Genomic DNA, 27,962 nt, shown 5'->3' with positions numbered 1-27,962 from the left:
ATAACATTTATAAACATCTTTATTTAATGTTTTATCTAAACCTTCTTTTATATTAAGACAAGCACCTGAGATTCTTGCCAAATTAAAGATATGTTGTGATTGAATTTGCACGTTACTTTGCAAAAACATTTGCAGTTAGTTTTTAATATTACATTCTAAATGGCAAAAAACGACATTGCACAGCGAACAATAAACCCAGCGTTACGTTTATATGCAGAACTGGGATCGCTTTTGTAGTCTTTTGAATGGATAAAATATAGATATCACTTTAATTTCCAAATAAACCTAACCAGTTGGAAATGAAACGCCACCCCCCCCCTCGAAATTCATTCCCAGGACTCCGTCACCCTGCATTCGGGTTATATCCACCTTATTTTTCAATGCGGAAGTAAGCCGTTTCCTGTCAATGCGCGAGACTTCCGGTTCATTAATCACGGTACAGAAATAACGAGAAAAATAACAAAGTGTAGTAAAGGATAAATTATTATCATAATTAAGATAATACATTAAAATAATATGGTAAGACACACCAGTTTGAAATATCAAGCCCCAAAATGAGGTGTTCTGTACAACTAAAAATAGCTAGAAGCGGGTGACACCAAAAACCAGACACATTAAGTTTACAAAAGGCCACGCCCGCTCTTACGGGAAAAATAAGGTGGACAGTATATATCTGTAGAGGCTAATTGCTAACCAGTCAAACCTTGACCCCTTGGATAAAAAAAAATGAAATATTCAAAAGCTCCACCTGTGGTTTGGGGGGAAATCCTGATCACAGGACCTAATCTTCAGAACAGCAGCCTTGCGGTGTGCAAGCCACTGATAAAGGCTATTGTCTGTCATCATCGAGGTTCACCTCGAGTCAGCCTGTCAGAGGTAATCTGGTAAAGTGCCAAAGGCAGGTTAGAGAGGGAGAGGTGGGCGGAGAAAAGCAGTGGGGAGATGTTGTTGTGGTCTGCCCACAGTCCTCTGCTCATGGGTCATAAAATCAAGCTCAGATTAGGTGATCATAGGTGATATTGAGACAGTAGTAAAGCTCTACAGGATAGTGTAAAACCATTTAGTGGGGTATTTTATGGCTACAAGGTGGTTTATGTTTGGCGTTCGTCTGTCCTGGTAGGCGAACATGATGAATCAAAGGGCTCTCGTTACTATTTTATGTTGGGGTGTCATATGCAAAGACCAGTAGATATTAAGACACACTGGCACATGCATACATGCTTGACATACAGCGGGCTTGCCTACTTTTGACATTTGAGTAATGACACAATATGTTCCCATAATATCCAGATTAATATTTTGGAGGCCGACGTGAGATGATTCATTTTTATGCTCGCAATCCTTATACTTTGATGTATGTATTCATCAGGTCTTGCTGCATTTGCAAAATGGCATGTTCCCATCACTCCCCACCTTTTCGGTGCTTGTATCTGCACTAAATATCAATATACCTCGCTGCCATTTGGTTGCACATATTTAGCAATTAAGGTGAGTTTCACAGCCAAGTTTGAGATTGATACATACAGAGCCAGATGGCCATTAATGTCATCATTTTTCAAGCAAATGCATATGTAATGCTTTCATTTGCTATTAAATGTTGAGGATACGCACCCTCGCATGGAAAATAGATCTAATCTTCAGCCAAACTAACTGTTTCATTTCGATCTAGCAAATTGCAGTTTGAAAAACAATCGAATAACTCTATTTGTTTTTAAGTCTCATAAAGTAGAAAATGAGTATTGGATTCTTTTATTTGATTACTGGGCGCATTAGCTGCTAACTGCCATCTGGTCGTAGACTTTCATGTAGTGTATTGCAAAGCAATGGAATACACTGACTAATGCAGAGTTTTCTCATTTCTGCAGATGTTTGTATATCCATTAACAGCGTTGATGGAGAAAAAAACATTAGCAAAAGTAAATATTCATGATTTAATTTGTCTTCATATTCATATAATGTTTATCCGAAATCATATTAAGAACACCAAACAAGCTTCGTATTTCAGTATAACATCCATAAATGTGCAGCAGTTTATTCAGAATGGACATGGCTCAGTAGAATGCAAATTGAGCGGATTGTTTGTTCTGAGATGAAGGCCAATTCATCTCCCGAGATGTGTGGTGCATTTTATGTGTTTAAGGATTCAAATATGCTTCTTTTCTATTTCAGGGTCAGTTAGAAATAAGAGTATCCACAGTAAAAAAAAAATAAATAAAAGGAATTGAAATTGAAATATAAATACATGTGCCAGCTTCTGAGAAATATGCCTTTTATGTTCATGTTGGTTTCATGTGGCTTTGAAAAACTTTTCATTTAAAAAAAAAAAAATTAAGTTAATGACTTGTCATGAATGTCATGACCTTCAATTGAAAAATAATAATATATTTCCCTTACATCTTAATATGGCTTCGCATATTAATCATAATGTTCTTCTATAAAGATCTAAAATATATTTTTCAAGGTTGCATGTAAAAAAAAAATGAATGAATCCATTTTAATGACATTCAATTCAAATCAGATATATATTACATTTATTATAATTTAAATGCATTTTGATAAATTTTATGTATTTTAAAATAATTTGATATATCTGATAAAAAAATTAGTGTCATGTAAATGTCATGTCATGTAAAAAAGCATAAAATCTGTGAAGACATTGAGTTTCTGACAAAACCTCAGAAGCTCAATGTCTCCAGCCACAGTGTTTAAATTTTATGCTGTTGAGAAGCTGAAAATAATCCACAAGATTAATTTCTCATGCTAATTTGTGAGTCAGAGTTTTCACACACTGCAGTTTACTTTCAACTACTTCCAAGCAAAGTCATTCCTTCATTAGACCAGGGGTTAACATGGGTCAGACGCCAATCCTCCAGGACCTAAAAAAAGCAAGACATCTGGTGCAGGATGAGTTCTGGAATAATAATGCCCCTGGCCCCTCTCTTTACATAAGGAAGTTCCTAAGGAAGGAGCATACCTCTGTTTTACAAAAAAACAAGAATATACCTTCAACCCGTCTAGTTCCTCTTTGCCATTTCTTTACTGATTTAGAAATAGCTTCTTTTCATCTTAACCGCTGTAAAGAAAAGGGCAAGACCGGCGCAGGGCAACTTCTCACAACCTGTCTGCAGATTTAGTGTTAACATTTTCATCGAGATCCCTCTGTAAGCACTTTGCACAAACAGCTACTTTGCCCCTCTCGCAGCAGGAAATGTGTCTGGATTGTTTGTTTGGGTTACAGCCCCACATTAATAGGCCCTTACTTGCCTTACATGCCATCTCTGTGTTGAGCTTCTGAGTTAGATTCCGTAGTAGCTGGTGGAACTATTTCAGATTGGCCTTGATTTCCCTCGCATTTGTGTGTTTGTAGCCTGTTTCATTGGCATATTTATACTGCTGAATTCTTGCTTATAAGACATGCATACACATCACACATTCAAAATGGTAACTGATGTGCCACTTGCTACATTTGTTGAGTGCCAAAGGCATTCTCTCCGCTGCTGCACAGTTTGAGAACAAAATCCAGAATGCCTCTGGTTTGAACAAATGCTTTATTTTCTACTTGACACTCTTGGTAACCCCAAATAATCCCGAATGCACCATGTAGAGGTGTTTCAAGGTGAATTTTTATAGTCACATCTAATGTTGCTGTGTGTGTGTGCATGTGTCAGAGAAAGAAAATGGATGAGTTTGTAGTGTGGTGACCTAACCACTTAGCTCTGTAAACTAAATTATTAAAATCCACAAACACAAATTGGTCTCGGTGCATACTGTTTGCCTGAGCCCAGAGATGTACAATTATATACTTTACAGGTGTTCAGACTCACAGTGTTGACCTTGTGAATGATTAAAAGGGTGAAAAATCCCATAAACTCTCATTGAAGAACAGAGCTGGGGTACTTGAAGTTGGACTCTGAATGAAATCCAGACACTAGTGCAATTATGAATAAACTCAGATTTGTCAAATGCCCATATTGGTTTTTTACAGTTGAGTCCACATACATCATATGAAACTGTAAAGATAAAAATAAAAATAGGACCCTATGACTTACGCAATGTGGAAAACACGGAATCCAGTCTTTAAAACAGATTTTACTGTGCAATATGCGGTATGTCATGGAATTTGCCAAATTTTGGAAAAGTAGGTCAGTTCACTTAAATAAAAATACGATATGGACTAGTATTAAGATGCAAAAAATACCTTTTAAATATTAATCCTGCATTTTCTGCAAGTTTCTGTGTGAATGAATGGCACAGAGGCACAGACGCTTTCGTTTATCATATATACTGAAGCGTGCGTGACGCTCGCAGTGCTTTCAGCCTCTGCTGCATTACTATATGAATACATGAACTAGGGCTGTCACGATATTTGAGTTTTCATATCACAGTTATTGTGGCCATAAGAATTCACGATACCGATATATTGTGATATCTATAGAAACCTTGAGGGGAAAGATATAAGTCAAATTGTTTTTTACTTTGTTTATTGAATTTTTCTTTTTTGCCCAACAAACATAAGGATACTGATAAACGCAGAGCACAAGACTCTGGCTTACTCCTTCTTCTTTGAAGCTCCTATGAAATAACAAGAGAGAAAATAGTGTCAAGTTTAACAGTATCATGAATAAATATTAGTAGTAACACTTTACAATAAGATGTCATTTATTAACATTAATGTATTAACTAACATCAACGAACAATGAACAAATACGTTTTTTTTATTTATTTATAAATATTTTCAGTGTTTCCCGCAGCCTTATACACTCTGTTTGTGGTGGCAAATCACTTTATGAGCATTTTAACGTTTCTTTTGAGAATTTTTTTTGTCAAATCATACCAACCTAAAGGTGTTCACACCAAACCATAAAAATAAAAGTTTGACTTAACTTGAAGAAGCTGTGACAGAAATGTATTACTTAATGTAATGATAGTACTACTACTACTACAAAAATTTTAATAATATTTTTTTTTAAGGAATATTTACCAGAAAATTATTCACCAGAAATTATTTAGCAGAAAAAAATAAGTACATAGTACATAACACAGTATTTCTGAATAAATAAATAAATACATTTTTAAAAATCAGTTAAGTAGAGATGCTTTTAATTATCTAATTAAACATTTAAAATGGAAAACACTTTGGAAATCATAATTTGGTCAAAAAAAAAAAAGAATTTGAGAGAAAATAATTTGAGAGAGGGAGAAAAAACATTTCATAGAGCCTTAAAAATTATTTGTTTTGTTAAACGTTTAATACATTTCTTTAATATTGTAAGTTTTATGATTTCATTTAAGTAGACTTGCTTTTTGATTAATACAGTTTAATTTAACCATTAAAACAGTGTCTATGGAAATTTTAATGTAAAAAAAAAAAAGAATTTGGGGAAAGTAAATAAAATTAGTTTCATAGGGTCCTAAAAGAATTTGTAATAACATGACAAGACATTAATACATGTCTCTCACTCAAACTCAACTGGTTTACGACTTGAACTCTTATCAGACTTGACTAGATGGACTCAGTCCTAACACTCCCTAACCCTAATCTAGGGATCAGTGTCATGGGTTCTGTCCAATATAGCCAACTATACCCTTATATAGTGCACTATTTGAGGAGACAAACCATTGCAGAGCTTAATAACAATTGTACAACTGATGTACACTCAACGGCTAGCTGCTAAATTATACATTGTGTGCTCTGCGATGTCTTTCCACATCTTATACACTACCGTTAAAAAGTACTTGTAAAAAATACTTGTTTTCAGCAAATATGTATTGACTTTTATAATGTTACAAAAGATTAATTCTGAAAAAAAAATACTTCTAAGCGGCACAACTGTTTTTAACATTGATAACATTGAGAAATATTTATTGAGCACCAAATCAGATTTAGAAAACATCTGATTTAATAATTTTAATAAATCTTTTGAAGATGACGTATCATATTTGAGGGCTTTCTATGTTCTAACTCTCTCATTTTGCCCCATCCTCTATGATAATGATAATAATTCTCTCTCTACCTTCAAACTTTGACTATATACAGATGAACCTTTGAAGTCAGTGAGCAATTTAAAACAGATGAGTCACATTTCAATTTCCCAGCATTACTCTGGATAAAGCTACCCCTGGCATGCACAATCCGTCCCATTGCTGTCCAATTAATTCTCTCACTGAGCCATATTGCTAAATAACACAGCAAGATTAAAAGATCAGTCAAAATCAGTCCAGCCATGTCAGAAAAAAGCAGAGGCTTCAGTTGCTTTCTTCTTAAGAAGTCAATAATGAACTCACTTGACTGGTACCAACTGCTGGAAAAGTCAATATTTCTTAAAACAGGACTGAGAAGGATGTTCTTTGAAATACTGTAGACTTGGCTTTTTATTGGCATGCATGAGAAGAATCAGTGTCGCATGAGAGAAGCTGCAAGCGTTAGTGTGTGCGAGTAAGGTCAAAAGTCACAGACGGAAGTAGAAAACAGTTGGTGAGGCGGGTGGGGATTCCTGCTTTTGTTTTTGCGCCAGCTTCTGTGAAGTGTGTGTCTCAAACTGTCAGCAGTCTAATGCAGTCTCTTCTGACATCATATCCAGCACATCTGCCCATTACCCATGCCTGGAGGGAATCCGACTACACACACTACCTGAAATATTTATCCATTTCCAAACACAACCTGACAAATCATGTGCTTATAATTCCCCATTCATTATCATATAATGACATTCATGTTCTACTTTCCATTAATGGCAACTTGTCTGTCCGGAATTGGCATCCCAAACCCGTGACTTCTATTGCTTTTAAATAACCAAACTCTGGCTCAAAAGGAAGGAGATGAGTATTATTCATCCCTCCAGCTTCTTGACTGTTTTCTGAATTAATTCTCAGCGGAGGACACACTGTCTGTCCATCCCTGCCAAACTGTATCTGGACACATCATTAGGTGCTCTTTGTGTTGACCTGGCTCTGCTGAAAAAGCCATTGCTTCTTTTTCCTCCCAGGCTACCTTGACATGGACCTGACATGGGTGACATGTCTGAGAGGGGGGGATGTTTTCGGCTTTCTCTCTTTCTCTTTTTTTCTGTCTCTCTGCTGTCTCAGCACGGGCTGTCAGTTTGAGAAGTGTGTGCCCCCAAATTTAATAGGGTTTTCTCCCTGTGCCTCCCTTTGGACAGACCGGCGCTGGAGAATTCAGCGCGGCTCATTTCGAGAAGTGCAGAGCAAAGTTCACAACACTCCTTTCGTGCTGTGCATCTGACTTTCTATAAGATTTGTTTTTTTTTTGACAAACATCCAGCATTCAAAGTTTCTGTGCCCCGTGGGCTGCCTGGAGAAAGTGTGTGACTTTGGTTTGGCTTCAGGATTTGTAGACCGATGGTTTCATGCTCTCGGCAACCAATTACTCTGAGAAATTACAAATTGGTACATGTAATTGGTACAATATATATTGGTAAATTTTGAAAATAAACCTTTTATTTTTTCAGTCATCATTTAATGGCAAGTTACTATATTCACTTTAGTATACTTCTGACTTGATTAGCTTGTATATACCTTTATCAAATGTTCAATAATGAATATGTTTTATTTAGCAAAGATGTTTTAAATTGATCAAAAGTGGCAGTAAAGACTTGCATTTTTACAAAAAAAAAAAACATTGCTTTCAACATTGATAAAATAATATATATATATATATATATATATATATATATATATATATATATAGAAAATATTCTGTATGTATGTATTATCGAATAGAATTTGTGTGTTCGCACAATTTTTGACATCAACAACCAATTTGGGAAGTGTTTAAGTTTATTAATTGTGCTACTTTTACTACAGTTAATTATTTGCATTTTGCATCCTTTAAGAGCATTTTGAGAATCACTGCTATATAAAACTCAGTAGTGGTACTTCATATTTTCACCCTATTTGCAATGTCTGTTAAAGTTCATAGCAGCTTAATGGTTTGTGCTTTAATTTAATAGTCCATCATACACTGAGTGGTGTCTGAATAGCATGTGTCGTGCTCAACGCAGAGGTTTGCAGTCTTAAATCATATTAGGAATGTGTTAATCAGAGCTCTTTGGATCTAGCCTTTTGACAGGCAACTTTGGCACTTTGCTACTCTAGAAAAGCTTTGGCTACTGTTATTAGCAATAACACTGTATCTTAAATGACTGGTATTATATCACATGTTAGAATCAACACAATAGATTATGGGAAGGCATTGACTGCTTGACCCACAGAGTTTTAGATCAAACTTCATGTGATGTGAAGTTATGTGTGACCACTGGAGTGGCCCACCTGCAGCCGCCCTAACATAAACATGGAATCTAGTGTCTCAACATAGACTTCTCCTATTTCGGGACAGCTGCGGCCCACGCACACCCAATAAACCCTTTAAATCCTTGCTAAATCTCAAACCCTCTGTGGCCTTCGCATGGCTTGTTTGCGTCTTACGGAGGCTACAGGCAACTTTTTCCACAGCTAATATTTATCAAGTTAGCTAGACAGAGGTCGTAGAACTGAAATATTGGCACAGCGATAAACCCAAAACAGCTGCAATACTTTCAGCTAAACATAATGCAGACTGTGGTAAACTGTGCAAAGCGTCTTTAGCTGTTTATTCACAGCAGATACCATCATGGCTGTTTTAAGTCAACGTCAGAATATATTTATGCTCTTATTAAACATTCCTTCGCCTTAATCTTGTAATTGAGCAACAGTTTGTCTTCTTTCAGCACTCCAAATAGGTTTGGAAGCAATGAATTCCCAGCGCTGCCAAGGAGATGCACTGTCTAGTGTTTCACTGTCACCTGCTGCAGTTTCTGTGTAACGCGGGTCTGTAATTAGACTGAACCATTCTGGCTTCTGAATTCACTGGCCCTTTTGCTTAGCTGGTGATTCAGGAACAAAATGTTTTCCTTGGCCTGCTACCTAGCAAATGTGCTGGCGACCCTTTGGCTTGCAGTGAGGAGAAGGGGGGATTCAACCGATTGGACATGGTCCATAAATCAACACCCACATCTTTCTAGAACACAGGAAGAATGAGCTGAGGGGTTAAGGGGGTACAGGGGTGTGTGTTTGGGTATTTGACTGTGTCAAGGACAAACGATTGTATGACACACACTGCCGTTCAAAAGTTTGGGGTTGGTAAGATGTTTGTTTAAAGAAGTCTCGGTAACACTTTATATAGGTACCAATTCTCACTATTAACAATATGCTTATTAGCATGACAATTTTTTTTACATATTATTAGTACTTACATATTCTGCACATATTCTGCATGACCATATTCTACAAAAAAATAAGTAAATAAATAAATAAAATAAATAAATAAAATAAATAAATATATATGTATATATATATATATATATATATATATATATATATATATATATATATATATATATTCTCTATATATATATATATATATATATTCTCTATATATATATATATATATATATATATATATATTCTCAATATATATATACACAGTATTTTTTGTAACATCATAATTGTATTTACATTTGATCGGTTTAATGTGTTCCTGCTCAAGTATTCAGTGCTCAACAACTTTCTCTTACAATAGCAATAATGAATAAATAAAAATAATAAAATTCTTCCTGACCTTAAACTTTTGAACAGTAGTATGTCATTGTTTCTTAGTTAAGCTGGTTTATACAGTATGTGACATATATTATACTGTAGGTCAGTGATCCTTGTAGTTTCTTAATAGATACTGTTTGTATTTTGAGAAAAAAAAATTAGAAGAAAAGAAAAACTGACGTTACCAAAACTCTCTTTATATATATAATTCAGAAACCAATTTTCATGATCACGTCAAATTCGTAATTAATCAACGTGTTGTTGACTATCTTGTTTTGCTAAAAAATATGTCATATCATGGAAGTAAAAAGGTTTGTGAGCACTGTTTCAGATGTATATAAATAGCTATTTGTGTTTGTGGGTAAAGGACTGACTTTTCATGTGTTGATGTTAATTTGTGTGAAGAAGATAAAGTAAGAGAGAAAGTTAAGGAAAGTTATTCATTAGTGGCAGCTGGAAGTATTCAGAGTTACTGAAGAAAGTGATAAAAGTACCAGCCCAGACTCCGCTGTCCTTAAGATAACTTTAGCTAGCGAGAGAGAGAGAGAGAGAGAGGGGGGGGGGGGGGGGGGCGGGGGGACTTTCTCTTGACAGTGGTCTGGCTTGTAAACCAGCACTGAGGCCAGCAGGAAGTCTAACTTATTTTGACTTCACGCTCCTTGGCTAAGAATAAAACCAGCCTGGGCTGGTGTTGCTTCAGACATGCAGTATTCTGCCCAACATGCTTTATGTCTGTTTTACTCATAGGGAATCTGATATGTAAGGGGATTTACATATCAATTATGCTTTAAGATGTATTTGAAATGTCAAAGAGGACCAGATTGACTGTTTTATTTGTTTATTTTTACTAGAAATCAGAGGAGGAAACTTACATTTTGACTGGTATTTTCCTCAAACTTTTAAAAAACTTCTATATTTGTGTGACCTTTGGCACTCAAATACAGTAACTTACAGGGGCTCACATTTTGTTTCAAACATTTGGCAGAGGAATAGCTCTTGCTATAAACCCACATGTTTCAAACAGACAAGAAAGAACAGGTGCTTTAGAAAGTTGAGTGTTATAGAATACCTGACCTTGCAGTGACTTCAAGCCATTTTTTCTTCTGTCTCACAGTCTTTTAGACTGCTTACAGACATATAATACTATCAAATGAACATTTTTATTTATTTTTATTGTGTATATTGCTTTATAATTAAATTTTACTTTATATTTTATATTTTATATTGTAATATAATTTCAAATGTAATTTATATTTCTCAAATAATAACATTTAAATATTTTAGTTAAAATAATAAGTATTTTGCTGAAGAAGTCAGGTCAGTAAATCAAGACAATGCTTTCAACGGGTCATTTGGTTGGATTCTGTAACCTTTCAACATATGGAGGGCCTCAGGGTTGAGGCCACGGAGAAGACAAACCTATAAAGTGAGAGAGACAAAGTGAGCCCTGTGTCATAGTTCTGTCTTTACCATCTTCATATGTCTGAAACCAATTATGGCGGTGGATTTGTGTGTGATTTCTTCCCTTTGATGAGCATCCTCTACATCTGTTTCAGTGGAGAAAAAAAAGTCTCTCGTGTTACTGCAAGAGCATGTTGGAGCATTTAGATATTTGGATTTGTTATATATGTATCGAGCTGAAAAATGTTGGGAGACCAGATGGCATTCAAAATAGCCATGCTGGTTTAAAGGGATCATATCATGAGGAATCACATTTTCTTATACTTTGAGGTCATTTTTACAAGATAGAGATTGTTATCGTTGTTATCATTGACTCACTCTTATGTTGTTTCCAACCTGTATGACTTTCTTCTTCTGTGGTACACAAAAGATGATATTTTAAAGAAAGTTTTAACTCTCCAAATGTCTGTGGAGTCTAAAACAACTTTGGGATGAGCTATCCATGTAAAGCCACTGCAGAAAATTTATTCTAAGGGTAGGACAGAAGATAGAAAATGACCATGTATACCTAAAAGTTTCCAAAAAAGTCAAAAGTTTTTGATCATAGGATTTGTTTTAATACTCAAACAAACTGCAATGATTATACATACAGTCAAACAGTATTGTGAAATATTATAATTACAATCACTAATAAATATTATACATTTTAATATATTTAAGAAAACCATGATTCACTACCATTCATAAATAGGTTAGTAGATTTATAACAGCAGTTATAAATTCACTGAAAACCATGGTTTCACTGGCTTATTCTTTTATAAGACAGTTATTCCATATACGTCGTAAGGTTTTTACAGAATAACAAAGAGCAAATTAAGTGTAATGTCATAAATAAAAACAGTATTCTTCCACCAAACAATATATATGCTGCGTCTCATTTCGGAGGCTGCGTCCTCCGGAGGTCGCATTTGAAGGCTGCATAAGTCATCGGGGAAGTCTCATTTAAGAAAAGTAATCATAATAAAATGTACTGTTATTCCTTGTGATGTTTATTTTTTACTTTGCAATTTAACGGTTACTTTCCTTAAATGAGACTTCCCCGATGACATATGCAGCTTTCAAATGCGACCTCCGGAGGACGCAGCCTCCGAAATGAGACGCAGCAAATGTATTTCCTCAGAAACAGTTGTGGTTCCAACAAAGTGGTTGCTGAGCAACACACAGAAGTAAACAAAGGTTTATGTTTGTAGTCCACATGTACAACATCTTTGAATATGGCTTAGCTTTCATAATGTTATTATTTTCATTTAAATTAATTTTTTTTCTATAGATGCTGTTCTTCTGAATGTTCAGTTTATCAAAGAACCCTGAAAAAAGTATCATGGTTTCCACAAAAATATAAAGCAGTACAGCATTTATAACATTGGTTTAGGACACCAATTATTTCCAACCTTAATAATAATAAGAAATGTTTGTAAGCACCATATCAGCCTCGTAGTATGATTTCTGAAGGATCATGTCTGAAGGCTATATATACATTTCATTTGAAGACCACCCATTTCATACATGCACAGGACATGAATATTAAATTCAGCATGCCATTTCTACCATTAGTTTCATAGAAGCGTAGTCTCCAGATCCAAGGGCACTGGTCATACTGCTTCATGCACAGACCCTTTCAAAGTGTGTTGATCTTGAATGTTAACTGACCTTAAAGAGTCACCACCTTTCACACGCTTGACAATCAAAAAACACTGCCGGCACACATCTTTCTTTATAGGTTTTGAAAAGTGTATGATGTGCAGTACATCTTTAAAGAATAGCTTTTTTTTCTAGGGGACATTTCATTATAATTCCATTTCAGTAGGCAGCAGTAATCAAATGGACAGATGAAAAGTTTTGGGGCACGGGTCGTGTCATGGCTCTTCTGAGGCAGCTTCTGATGGCTAAATTTAGCCTCAGCCCTGTCCAAGTTCAAAGGAAAGATGTCTCTTCACATGAGCTCTTGCAACTGAGAGGATAGAATTCAGACATCTAGCTCAATATTTGGGCAAAATAAATAAATAAATAAAAAATCAATCCTCACTTGATGAAATATGATATTTCAAGGTACGGCACAATGTGTTTTTCCAAAGGCATATTGTATTTAATTTACACTGCCATTCAAAAGTTTGGGCGCAATATTATTTTATTCTTTTATGGTTTTGAAAGAAGTTTCTTAGGTTCACCAAGGCTACATTTACTTGATCAGTATTAATATAATAATATAAATAGAAAATATAATATAAATATTAAAATAATATAAATACAATTAAAAATAACAGCTTTCTACCATAATTAAATAAATACATTTATGTAATTTATTCCTGTGATGTCAAAGCTCCATTTATTTTATTTTATTTTTTTATTTTATTTTATTTTATTTTATTTTATTTTATTTTATTTTATTTTATTTTATTTTATTTTATTTTATTTTATTTTATTTTATTTTATTTTATTTTATTTTATTATTTGAAATATTTGAAATAGATAAATGGCTTTACTGTTACTACTGGTCAATTTATTTACCCTTGCTAAATAAAAGTATTAATTTCTTAAAACAAACAAAGAAAGAAACAACTCTTGACCCTAGGGTATATTTAATATGTTAGGTTATGTTTGGTGTGTAATCCATACATGGATGGCTTGTTTACATGTGAATATGTGAACATGTTTCATTACCCAATGCTCATTTCCCCCCTACAAGAAAACCTATAATATGTGTTTGCAACCCATTCTCACTCCAAAGGCTCAAAAAACCGAAGCATGGTCAAGTGCCCCTTGCGTCACTTTTATGACGCCAAATGTGCCTCTCCGCGTCGCATTTTCGACGCACTACGACCTTCATTGCTTTCAGTGGGAAACTTTTGGCATCAGAATTTCGACGCGAGGACATTAGATGTTTATCGCTATGAAATCACGTTCAAGAAGTCTCATTCAGCACACATCGCGATACTTGCCATCAGTTCCTGGTAAATACGCTAATCGTAAAAAAGTAATCGTAAATACGCTCTTTTAATGCCTTTTATAAAATGTATTCTTTTTTGCATTGATCTTTTTCCAGTGTTCTCTGAAAGACATACTGTATTTACTGTTTTGTTTTTTAATAAAAACATTTTCATTTGCATACTGAAAATAGTTAACGTTTACAACATAACTGCCTTTTTATTCTTTATGGTGGCAAAAACGAGCTTGGTGACAGAGGATGCAGTGTAGTGGGCACGCTGTCTTTAAATGAGTTTGATATATCAATAAATAATGGAAGATCCTTACAAAAATATGCATGTTCATTATGCTTTATGTATTTATTCATTCATTCATTCATTCATTCATTCTGTTTTTATTCCTAGAGTTCAAATGGTAGAGAATAGTAAATCACAGAAACACAAATGTGAACAATTTTAACTTTTAAACACAATGTAATATACAATGTAAATTTTAGAAGCACATCATTTGATTAGTAAATATATTTGTCTTTGGTCAAAAAAAAAATCTAAATCTTAAAAATGTGTCTTATATTTAATGAGAGGATGGGATACAACTGCGACTGCTGGGCATGTGCACATCAATATTGCCCAATTTTTGTCAAGCTGAACAACAGAGGAAGGTGTAGACGTTAATAAAACAGAATCTAATAAGTCGCAAATTTAATCTATTGTTAACGAAAGACATCTGTCATAAATGGATAAGGAAGTGTGACGCCTGTGCTCAGCTTTGATGTCATTGGCTGTGAACTTTCAGGACAGTCTGTGGTTGGACTATCTTTTAACCCATATTAAACAGCGCATCATGTTAAAAAGTATGTTTTGCTGCTATCATCACATTAGTAATATATTAAGTCAACAATGAAGTGTCGCTGTGTTGAGAAAAATTACATCTTTAGCCAGATCCTAACCCTAACCCTAAGCATAACTTCAATGAACTACAAAAAACAGTGCCTAGTTTTGCCTTTCCATAGATAGAACGACAGAGGCTTGTGGGTAATGTAGTTTAAAACTTTTTATTAATGAAACTAAATAAATTTTTTATTTTAAGGAAAACTGGATATCTAAATATGTTCATTGTGCAAACCTCTATGATATATTTGAGAGGCAGGCTGAAATGTGGTATTTTACAGTGAGCAATATTTAAAATGCCTTGATGCCAGCTTTCCATTTATTTCTAAAAATTGAGCTCAACATTATTTTATCAGCATAGCATAAGTAATAATCCTGCCCATTTTCTCTTTGATATGTTAATTGGACTCTGATTTACAGCCATTTGAAATGTACAGTTTTGGGCTCTTCCGGGGGGTGCTACTGGGCCCCTGGGGGTAGACATATATGTATTCTCCTCATCAATGACAACAAACTGAGCTGAGTCACATTTATATCTGACAGTTTTCACAGTCCACTGTTTTCTATTTTTTAAGTAAATGGCAATAAATATAATGGATGAACCTGCAACAACTTGCCGTTATCTATTCCACACTGTAAAGCAGTAATCAAGGACAATTTATACACATTGTGATACTTCACTATTACACAAGGACAAATTCATGCAGTGCTAAGAATACTAATATATATATATATATATAAACTAATTAGCAAAAATCTGTGTAAAAATGTCCTCCTCACCCCCGTATCTTGCTCCTCATGTGCTGGACATAAATGTGCATGCTCTTGATTTTAATGCAGTACAAGATCCACATTGATCATTCCTGCTACATTCTCAGTTATCCCTCAAGTGTTTGTAACAATAAAGCCCATGGCACCATCTTGTAATGCAAAATAATTAATCTCGTAACTCCCTTTATTTCACAAAACATTTGCATATTTGTTACTAAAATATAAAAAATAACTTTCTGGTGTACTGATGTCCCAGATGTTATTAATCCGATCAAAAATGTTTATGTCTTAAGTAAAAAATAATCCCAATAATTAATATGTAGTTTTTCCAAGTCTAAAATAAACACATATGAGCCTACCTGGTAAAATGATGTATTTACCAAGAATCTTCAGAACACAATATTCACCATTTTCATTTTATTGAAGCATAGACTATAAGTTAATATAGTTGATAAAGTAAGTTATATATAGTTGACTAAGTTAGTATAAGTTGATAAAGTAGCATCAAGACAAATAAGATTCAAGGAAAATAATTATCATCAAAAATACATTAACCTCATATATTAATCAGTTCACACAGATGAGTGATGAAATGTCCTTAAAAGTCACACAGTCCCATCCAGTCAGCTGTGATTCAGATCATGTGATACATATAAGACATGTGATACTGTTTCAGAAAATAATGATTCCCATCATCACATCTAAACTGGTTTCATCATGATCTTCTTCTCTCATGTCTGGAAACAGTTTGTGGTTGATATCCAGCACTGATGTGGTGTAGCTTGTTCTCAGCCAGAGGATCTCTCAGTCCTATGATCCCAGACCTGGTCAAAGTGAAACAAACAATCCAGATGAAGTTGTTTAATGGACAGAGAGCTCAGCTTATGTTCTGTGTGATTTTAGCAGGGTGAGCAACTATGACCCTTGTAGTACTGTACACTTACCATTCTTCAAGCTGCTTTAAGACCTTTTGAGAAGCTTTTTCTTTGAAGACAATTTACCACATCCTCTTCTTTCAGTCCTTTCAAGAGCATCACTTGGACAAAACCCCTCATTTGGCTGATGAGATCATCTGTACATAATAAAATACTGCAATAAAAATTTCATTCTGCAAGAATTAAGAAAAAGTTACAGAGTCAATTGTCAATTGTCAATAATGTCAATTGGTGTTTATATCAACTAAACCAATTTCATGATACTTGTCTGCATTTAAAACAGGTGGTGTGTTTTTAAAAACACAAGATTAAAAATGTCCAGTCACACTTTGCTAACATGCTGTAATTGTAATAGTATATATATATATATATAAAAAATCAAGGCTGACATGAACAGTTCTGTGAGAGATCATCATAAAGTGCTGTATAACACATCATTGCTTCAATACACACATACCAGAGGACTTCTGTTTGCTTTAGCACAAGATGGCCGTCTTCATTCCTCATCCTGGGCAAATCATGCTTCCTCCTCTTCTGTGAAACAAGATAATCTCTACTTACTCTGTGTGCAATTAATATTTCTCATTAAACATATAATTAAGTTAATTTAAAATAAGATTCAGACCAGAGCATTTGTTAAGTATATGTTGGTTTAAAAATATTCTAAACAAATGTACCTGGGAAGAGCTGATCATGGCAAGATTCACTGAGTCTCAGTAATAGCTCTTTTAGTTTTTAGGAAGGTGTGTAAGGGTTGGCTCTTGAAAGATATGTTGAGCTCGATATTGTAGACCTGAAAAAGAAGAACAGCATTATCTGCAAACAATCCTGTAAGACAGAAAGGAAGGAAATATTATTAATTACGTGCAACTTGTACATTACACTGGGTTTTGTTTAGACCATAAAAGCAGCCTCTGTAATGATGCTGTATAACTAAATGTTAAATGCATCCATTATTAAAAGCAAGTAATTAATAGCAAGCTATAGTCATATGAATTCTTTTCATAGTGTCAGATGAGACAGTCCTGGGGCTTTTACAATATCATACAAGTGTTAAACTGAATTAAGACTGTGATGTGCGACTGTGTTTAGGGTTCATTTTTAAGACTTTGACCCTGTCCAGATACCCACACTTGCAGTCTTGGCCACTTGAGAGTGTGTGTACGTGACAGTGTGTGCACAAGACTGTCCCCGGTCTTAATAATGCCAAAGCACAGCGTCCTTAACACACACTAAACCTCTCCAATACTACTCCGGAGCACTTTACAATGCTTAGTGTATCCCATCATACATCATGTTTTGGTATAAATCGTCAGACTTTTTGTCGAGATCTCACAAGAGGTCACGGAAAGCTGTCCAATGTACAGTATGTGAAATATTTATAATTAGACATTAAAAAATCTCTGTAAACACATAAGTGTGTCCCATAAGGCAGTGGCTCCCAATCCTGGTCCTTGAGAACCCCAACACTGCACATTTGAGATGTCTCCCTCATTAAACACACCTGATTCAAATCAGATTTTGATCCAAAACCGTGCAGTGTTGGGGCTCTCCAGGACCAGGATTGGGAACCACTGTCATCAGGTCATGAAAAGTTCGACACACACTTGTGGTCATCATGCTCACTAGAACACTAGGCCAAATACAGGAGAGACGTCAAATAAGTAATCAAGTGGTCAAGTGCAAAGATGACAAGTGTGGGTATTTGGACTGCAACAGTTTAAGAAACAACAAATGCTGTACAAATGATAACAGCAGGAATGTTTGATAAAAGGGACAAACTATCACAGACTTACTGCTGCAAATGTCTGCCTCCGCAGCTTTCAGTTTTCTCCATTTCTGAAGGAATACCTCTCCAGAAACACCACTGGGCTGACTGTCTTTTCAGCTAAAAATAAAAAATAATAAAAAAGGGGAGAGAAAATAAAATTGAATTATGTACAGAATGTTAATAATGATCTGTGAGCAAAATATTTAAATATAAACTGATATGAATGAACTGCAAGATGGAAAAATACATTTTTTATTATTTATTTATTTATTTTTCATTTGTTTTATTTTTTATGGATTTACATTAAAAGGTATTAAAAGCATGGTACAGAACATATGATTACTGTGACATCTGTCATATAAAAGCACATAAAAACACTAACATTACAGTGATACAAACATAGCTGGTTTGCTGATTATTGTATTATTGTATTGATTATTAATATACCATAGTAAAACTACAGTTACTGTGGTAAAAACATGGTAAATGTCCCGTTTGCTATGTTTTAACTTCACATTTCATTTATTATTACTGTAAGTGTCGTGATTACCATGATTTTACTACAAATACAACTAACATCATTGAACCTGAAATTAATATAAAACGGATCGAAGATATATGGCACGTCACGTGACCGATAGAGTTTAATCACACTAATTAGCAGCTGTGTTTATTTTTTTTAAACGCAATGAAACTCAAAGACAGCCACGGATGACCGATATGATACAGCGATTAAACATATGGCGCTAATCTGATTAATAAAGAAGACAGAATACATTTTATAAAAGGCATTAAAAGAGAGTATTTACGACTACTCACCCAAACTGTGGAACTGACAGTTGACCATGCTTCGGTTTTTGACGCCTTTGGAGTGAGAATGGGTTGGTGTTTAATACATTCTTGTATTTATGTGGTTCCTATCCTTTAGCCTAACAAAATGGCTAAAAAAATTCATCGAGCTGCCATAAAAAGGTTTGATTTTGTTGATGCAAAAAATTTAGCCTCCAACCTTTTTGAACTCTGGGGGTTATGATCTAATCACACTTATAATTGGAGATGTTGCATAAGAGACATTCCTGTGCGGGAAGGCCATTCAGTGTATCCTTTCACAGGCCACAGACCCAGACGTCTCCTCACACCAGCTATATTTACTTACGTCCTCCTGCTTAAACATGTTTGCACTTGAAACAACTTATTGCAAAAGCACCAGGTTACGTGTTGAAATACTGCACGTCTGTAAATAAATGCAGCAGAGGCTTAAATGGTTACATTTTTCATGGTACATTTGTTGCTGTTGAAACAGTTTGACTCGAGTTCACATTCGGGAAGCCCTTGGCCTGTAGTTCTGCTGTAATTGTGTCTCATGTTAATGGGCAAATAAAAGCACCACATGCTGCAGACATCTGGATTTCTCAATGTAAAGAAGGGAGATAAACACGCGTGTATATTCTGGCTTTTGTCCTTTTGATGTGTGAACATCGTGCAGCTGCCCACTTGTTTTAAGACTTAATGAAATGGCACAAGACTGACCTCTGCTAATGTGTTATGCAGCTCACATTAAACTACACAATGATTAAAAATCAAAGAGCAAACAAAACCATACTTGAATAACGTGCAAAAGATAGTGAAAAAAGAATCTGTGAAGATGCAAACAAACATGCAGCTGAAATTGTGGCTTAACTGTCATTAGTGGAATTCATTATGAAAATAAACAAAATATTATAAAAAATCTATCTATTGTCTTCTTCCCTCTCTCACCCCCTCTCTATTTCTCTCTCTCTTTCTTTCTATCTTTCTTTCTAGTACACTTGTACCAGACCCCAATTGTCTATGTTAAACTGTTAAAGTGTAGAATTTTTTTTTTTATTATTATTTTTTTTTCTTTATAATACAAATAAATACATATATACATAATCTCCTGTTATGTGGTCATCTGAACCACATTATTATTTTTTTTTTTTATCAAGCCATTTACAATAATTTTGGATACATACACATTAGCTGAGATAGTTTATTCCACAAATGTTTAAAATGTCATTTTCAGTCATAGTTGGGTAAAAGTAGTTGTAATAAATTTCTTTAATGGTAAACAAAAATACAACAAATTTTTGTAGCTCCATTTGATCAGAAGAGTTGCCATCTCTCCTTCAGCCAGTGCATTAGAAACACCCACACAGTGTTAACTAGTTGTCTTTAATTTAATGCCATGGTAATCAAATATAAAGTATAGTGTTTTATTTTTAATTTTTATAATAGATTTGCAATATAAATGTGGAAAAGCATCATCACTCTTTGAAAAGGGTTCATACTGTACATCATTTGAGATAGAAAGCTTGAAATGTTCATGGCTTTCAGAATAAAATACAAAGCATCTTAAAAGTTAATGTAAAGTATGCTACACGTTGCCACTAAGGGGCTGTTTACATGACAACGTTTTCAGCCAAAAACAGGAAACTTTTTTTGCATGTTGCAAGTTTGTACACATGACGTCGTTTTGGGGACTGAAAACTCATATTTTTGAAAAAGGGTTTCAAAGTACAAGTTTTTGAAAACGCCACTGTTATTGTTTCCGTGTAAACACCAAAAATGGGAATCTTTGAAAATGGTGATGTCATGCACAACACACAGCAGAGATGCATCATATACAACATATAATCGTCACTTCCCTACAGACACTGTTTACTAACAGATGACAGCACCAACTACTGGCCTGCCATACGCAATACGGCGTTTTTTTGCCTGATTTCACGGATATGTGTAAATACGAATTGGTTTGAAAATGTTGTTGTGTATAGGTGAAACTTTTTAAAAATGCAAGAGTAAAACGTTGCAGTTTTTGACTAAATCATTGCCGTGTAAAGTGTTTTCCCTAGTAATCCCAAGACCTTGACTTGTTAGTGCTATACTCAACCATCTGAGCTACAGGAACAGAGCTAAACTCAGCTGTAAACCAGATTGCAGAAAGTGTCCCTATAGTGTCACGTACACACATACATACACAACCCCCCCACACACACCAAAAAACCCCAAAAACAAACAAACAGTGGTGCATATAGCTGAAAGAATCTGAAGTTGTCATAATCCATATTGGCTTTACATGTTTTGTAAAAATAAATGGTGAATAAGTTTTGACATGATGTTCCTTTGAAGCTGATATAGCAAATATCAGATCTGTATAAATCTTATTGGTATCCAGGAAATGTGTGTAAATCCCTTGCAGCGCAAATGTTACACTGGTACTACATGTTTCTGTTTTGTTGATATTTCAAATCCTGAATTATTTCCAGCAGAGAGGTGTTCTGAAGCAGATTCTGACTCATCCTGCCCGAGCTTTAATGTTTTACCCATCGTTTTCTCTCTGTGGTTTTTCAAAGCCTCACATCCACTTCTTTGAATATGTGTCCACCGTGGATAGTTTCGCTGTGAACACCTGTTCGAAGAGTTAAAACAATCTGTAATGAATTAAACCTTCATATTCATCCGGAAGAAGGAGGCGGGAACCGGCGTACAATCAAACGACATTTAATAATTCAAAATAAACACAAAACAGCGCACCAGCCCCTCACGGACGACTGGTGCGCACCAAAATAAAACCAAAACCTAAAATAATGCCCAGGCCTGGTCCTCTCTCGTCCTTCACTGTCGTCGCTCCAGTTTTATATCCTTCCATCTCCTACGAGGGACTCGAGACCGGCAGTGGGTCGCAGGTGTCACTGATTTGCCCAATCATTGCCGGCCTCCCTCCTTGTTCCCACGTCCCTCGGCCCCGCCCCACTCGCCACATACCCCCATCACCCCTCGCAGGCCGGGGGGTACCCACGCTCTACCCCCCCCCCCCTCCCTCCAGGGGGGACCGCTCACGGGAACCTGCGGGAACCTGGGGGTAGGACAGACGAGGCGAGAGAAAAGGAGATGGAAGGAGGAGCGACAGAGACGAGAGAGGGGAGAGAGAAAAATTCCGGTTCCCAGACGCACTGCTGCTCGGCCCTCCACCGGCTGGGCGATCTCCTCCGCGGTGCCTGGCGGTGGCACTGGACGGCCCTCGGCGGACGGCACGACACCCCTCCGCCGCCCGGTGAACGGCGATGGCTCCTCCGGTTTTGGGCAGCCGGCAGGAGTCCCCCGTTCCCTGCTCCTCCGGATACCTTCACGGAGGCAGCAGGCTCCGGCCCTCTGGCGAACGGCGCCGACTCCTCCGCTCCCTCACGGACGGCAGCCGCCCCTCCCTATCGTGGGCGGTCGGCAGCGAGCTCGCCCGTCCCCGGCAACTCGCTCCAGTCCACCGCCTCGAGCGTCCATGGCGGCATCCTCCTCGCCTGCTCGATGGCACCGCGGATTCACCACAGCGGCGAGGGATCTTCAGCAGCGCGTCCCTCCTTCTCCCGGGCTTCGGCACCACTGTAATGAATTAAACCTTCATATTCATCCGGAAGAAGGAGGCGGGATCCGGCGTACAATCAAACGACATTTAATAATTCAAAATAAACACAAAACAGCACACCAGCCCCTCACGGACGACTGGTGCGCACCAAAATAAAACCAAAACCTAAAATAATGCCCAGGCCTGGTCCTCTCTCGTCCTTCACTGTCGTCGCTCCAGTTTTATATCCTTCCATCTCCTACGTGGGACTCGAGACCGGCAGTGGGTCGCAGGTGTCACTGATTTGCCCAATCATTGCCGGCCTCCCTCCTTGTTCCCACATCCCTCGGCCCCGCCCCACTCGCCACACAATCATTCTTTATTAGCCTCATATTTGAGTGAAAGGTTTAGCATTAAACTTCTCAGCAGCAGATTCAGATCATAAGGAGATTGTGTTCTTCCAAAAATAGCTGAAGGGCAAGGGACTTTTTAAAACTTCAAAAAAAAAAAATGAAAAGAAAATTCTAAAATACTACTTATTACTAAATACTAAACACTGATATATTTTTTTATTTGTTTGAATGTGTTTGAAGCTTGTAAATTAGAAATGAAGTGAACATATATGAGAGTGATAGAAGTTCATGGAGGTGGAGGGAGGTTTGTCGGGTCTTGCTAAACAACATTTCTTATTTTATTTTGGAACTCATTCCAACAAGGGGTTCAGGGTCTTTTCCAATCATAATACAGCATGACTGACATGTTAAAAATCAGGCATTTGAAATCAACAGTTGCCGTGTTCTCGCAGACCCCTCACCTCCTGTGTCATTCTGTGCCTCTGTCTTGAATGTTGTTTTGATCCCTGTCTGGCGGACCCCCCATGCAGAGAGATCACTGCGGTGTGGTGGTGTCAGAGTGTGTATGTGTGTAAGCTGAAGGACATGGATCCTTGCCAGCATATTTCATTCATGCCCCATATCGTCCAGATCCAGCTGAAGGCAGGGAGGCTTTGTCCCCCAGCCCCACCATCTGCCACAGGCCTCCCGTTCCTTTAACCCTCCCTACAGACACCACCACTGCTAACCTCCACCCTAGTGTGCCTGATTATGCTAACACTGAGCAGACTCAAGTAGAGGTGAGAGGAATAACCCTAATCTATCACAGTATGAGTAATTTTATGTTGCGGTTGCAGTAAAGGGTGTTTCTATTTTTTATGACCAGTAAAAGTCAAATGATATTTAAACCGATTTTTTTTTCAAAAAAGAAACAAAAGTTAAATATTGTCTGTGTGTTTTATAATGTAGGATGTAAATGCCAAGTTTGAGTACTTAGTTTCACGATTCAAACACAACTCATGTTGTGTTTAGGTTGTGGCATCATAAAATTTTTTAGGTAAAAATACTTTTGAACATAATTTAACATAATTTAATAATGTTCCATTTCTGATTAGTCAAATTGTGTTTAAAAAACAATTTGTTCAAATTCAAAGTATGAAAATATTGTTTAATTTTGTGTAGACACTAGTAATTTTGTGTATCACCATAACAGTATAGACATTTTTCTTCAATTTATTCAACTTGTTGTGATGTTGGAAAGTAAAGTAAATAAAATGTATAAACAGATTATTTGAGAAGATGTGTCATTTCTAATTAGAATGATATTTAAACACATTTTTTTTTAATGTCTTGTGAATGTGTTGATTACCTTTTTTTTTTTTGATGGTGGTGGTGGTAAAACAATGGAAAATTTTCATAAGGGAAAATAATAGATTGTAAATATTTGGGATACATTGAATGCTAGCTAAGTAATTAGCTTTAACATAACAACGGAGTCAATTAAACTTTTGTCATTTAACTTTCTGTAAAAACAGTACTAGTACAGCACTATCTCCCTATATATACAGTATATATTATGATCTGTCATTTCCCATTTCTAATTCATTGTATGTATGTAGGAGACACACAAATGCTAGCTAAATTAGCCTTAGCAAAACAAAAGTCAGCAAGTTTGCACAATGTTAACACAATGTTAATAAATATAACATATAATTTGAGATCTGCTGACAATGAGACTAAAAAGTTTCTAAAATTATGCAAAGCAGTATTGTAGTATTAACATTATGGCGTCAAATATACTGTCAAAACTTCCACTATATGCTCAAATACAGAGCCCTGGTGCATTCTGGGAACTAGGCTTTTACTGGACTAGGTGAAGTCTTTTGAAGTTTCTTAGTGTCTGGTGATGAACCATGAACAGGAAGGTTACAAGTCTTAAACAGAAACGATTCCTCCAGGATGCTTTTATATAATATTTTGTCTTTTCCATTTGCCTCCAGACATATTTTAATCGTTCTCATTGTCCGCATCACGTGGCTGGCATTAATCATGGAAATTCAGAGGGTTGTCTCTACTGCGGAATCCTCCGGAACAAAAGCTGAGATACAGCAGTCACATTCTTCATTCTTTTATCTGAATCACAGTTTGCTCCAAGTTTCAGTGTCAAAGCTGTCAGGAATCCCTAATCAACTAGATAAGGATCAGCGTGACTGAGTCTTTCCTCGGCTTTCATCTGCAGACTGGCTGCATGTGACTAATAGCAGGTTAGTCAGGAAGAGCTGACTGAGCTCATGTGTTCGCCAAGCTGCAACTAGCCTAAACACACTCAACACTATGACATTCACAGTAACTATAAATCATGACACAAGCTTTGCTGTCAAACTTCAGAGGAGAGAAAGTTTTTCAGGTTAAACTCCTCACTGTCACAATGTTTCTTTTTGGGCTTTTGCCACTTTTTCATTGAAAGAACTGGAAATCAAAGGGAGAGAGGATAAATGAGACCAAAACACAATTAAATTTAACTTGAGTGCAAGAACTCAACATGTCTGGAGCTTCAAGTCAATTGTCCAGTAATAGCTAGTGGATTTTGTCACTGTACTGAATGTAAAGCTACTGAAGTAAATTTATTTTGTGCTAAAATGGAACTGTTGCAAGCACACTTTAAATATCTTGCATTTTAAGACTGATATTATGCAGAGATCTTGCAGTTCTTATTAATTGTGAAATTAAAACACATTTTAATATTAAAAAATGTGCATGGTGCAATGAATACAGTTTTGTTATAATTTTATATCAGTCTTATGTCAAACATATGTTAATGGATTTGAAGTATACTTAACATTAAATAAATGCACTTTAAATAAATTATGGCATAGGTGTTTTATTTATGTATTTATTTATTTAACTAGGGTACACTGTCACTTTTTATCAATTTAATATATACTGGCTGAATAATTTTTGTTCTTTAAAAAATTAGATCTTACTGACCTCAGACTTGTGAATGGTAGTATATATATATATATATATATATATATATATATATATATATATATATATATATATATATATATATATTTACATATGGTGTTTTTTAATAAAATGATGTTTCAATATTCATTATAAAAAAAAAACTGCTCTGTTGCTGAAGGAGGCTCAGATCTCACTGTGTGTTCAAATTATAATTAAGGAATGTCTAATATTGTTTTTTTTTTTTTTTTTTGCTGTGTTGATTTTGCTCCCTGCTGAAGTTGAAGTATTGCACATCTCTGATGCAATCTCATCCAGTCGACAGAGATGCATCCGAGAGAGAGAGACAGAGGTGAAGTCACCTCTATACCTAATTAATCTGCCGTACTGCTGTATTGGCATGTCCAGCTTTGATTAAATAATTACCTAAGCACTATAAGCTGCTCTGATTAAGTCATAATCCTGAGTGAGCTGTTACAGAAGCGGTCACTATGAGTCTATCGTGCTGGATGATGAACTCATTGTTTGAGGCTCAGAGAGTCTTCTGCCACGGCTGACTGTATTCCAGAGATGACTTTTCTCTTTATATGAAGTGTTTTATATCTTTCTTTCTCTCTCTCTCTCTTTCTCTCCCAGTTCATTCTTTCTCCCTCTCTTTCTCTCTCAGCAGCACCTGTCACTAAGGTCATACATACATTCATCGTGTGTACTGAGCACGCTCCCAATGACCCCCTGACAGGTACGAACGGGAGCTTGGCAGGAGAACGGAAGAACCCAGAGCAGCATTACATCTCGGGTGATGTGCCCTCTCCGTTGGTACCTGTCTGCTCCCACACATTCCAAAGAGCACGACACATCTTTCTCAGGAAGGAGTAATTTTCTCCTCAGGAAGTAAGGTGTGTCTGGAGAGCGAGCTGTCTCTGACTGGGAAGGAACAGGGAGCAAGAGGTCAGGGGGCATTGAAACAAGGTGGACAATATATCATTGAGAAGAGAAGTTATATTCAAATGTGTCCTGTTTAGGGGTCAGCGGATGTGGGCTTTACAATGGTCAATGACAAAACATTAATTATAGGCTGTAGACCAATATTTATAATACAAATTAGTTCATGCAAATAAAATAACTGTGAAATTCACAATAATTAAAATGTATAATTTTTTTTTACATTATTTTAATTAATTATTGTTTATAATTATTAAAATGATAGATTATAGTAAAAAAAATGTACACAGTAACTAAAATCAAATTTAACCCCATTTTTACATCTAAATATTATACAAATATATCAAGTTGGACTTCACAATAAATATAAAAATTAAAATAATAAGAATACCAAATTGTTTATTATTCACTGACAATGTAACCTCTATATTTTAAATAACATAAAAAAGTTGAAAAAATTAGGAAAACCCAAACCTGTAACAAATAACATCAATAAGGCATCTACTACATCAACTTTGTTTCCCCTGTCCTAAAAATGTAAAATGAAATGAATGCATTTACAGTATATTATCGCCAATGGCCTGTCTATCACTAGTCATACTGTTTAAAAACTAAGCTTTTTGAAGGGGAAATCCTCGCTCAAATCAAAGTAACACATTGTACCATAACTGATGAGATTCCGTCAGATCTGTGTTAAAAGCTTTAGGCAATCTTTATGAACTCTCAGAGAGCTGCCAGGCATATAATTAAAATCATTTCTATAAAAGTCAATTAGGGCTCTTACCCGCTCATTGTTAAAAGCAGGCTTGTGGCACAGCCTCCAGAGATAAATGGATTGGAGGGAGTTGGACACTCAGTTGGGTTTGGGGCGATGGGATCAGAGGTAGTCATTCATCACTCACCATCTTACATGGAAGTTGTGACAGGCAGAGGTCAAGCCAATATGGCAGCAGTGAGAAAGATGGATGCCTTTAATTTGGGTAATGAAGAGTTAACTATCTTGGGGAAAGTAGG

Source organism: Carassius carassius, chromosome 32 (genome assembly GCF_963082965.1).
Source record: "Carassius carassius chromosome 32, fCarCar2.1, whole genome shotgun sequence".
In the NCBI taxonomy this organism is placed as follows: Eukaryota; Metazoa; Chordata; class Actinopteri; order Cypriniformes; family Cyprinidae; genus Carassius; species Carassius carassius.
The sequence above is the reverse complement of the archived record's forward strand: the minus strand, read 5'-3'. Positions refer to the sequence as shown.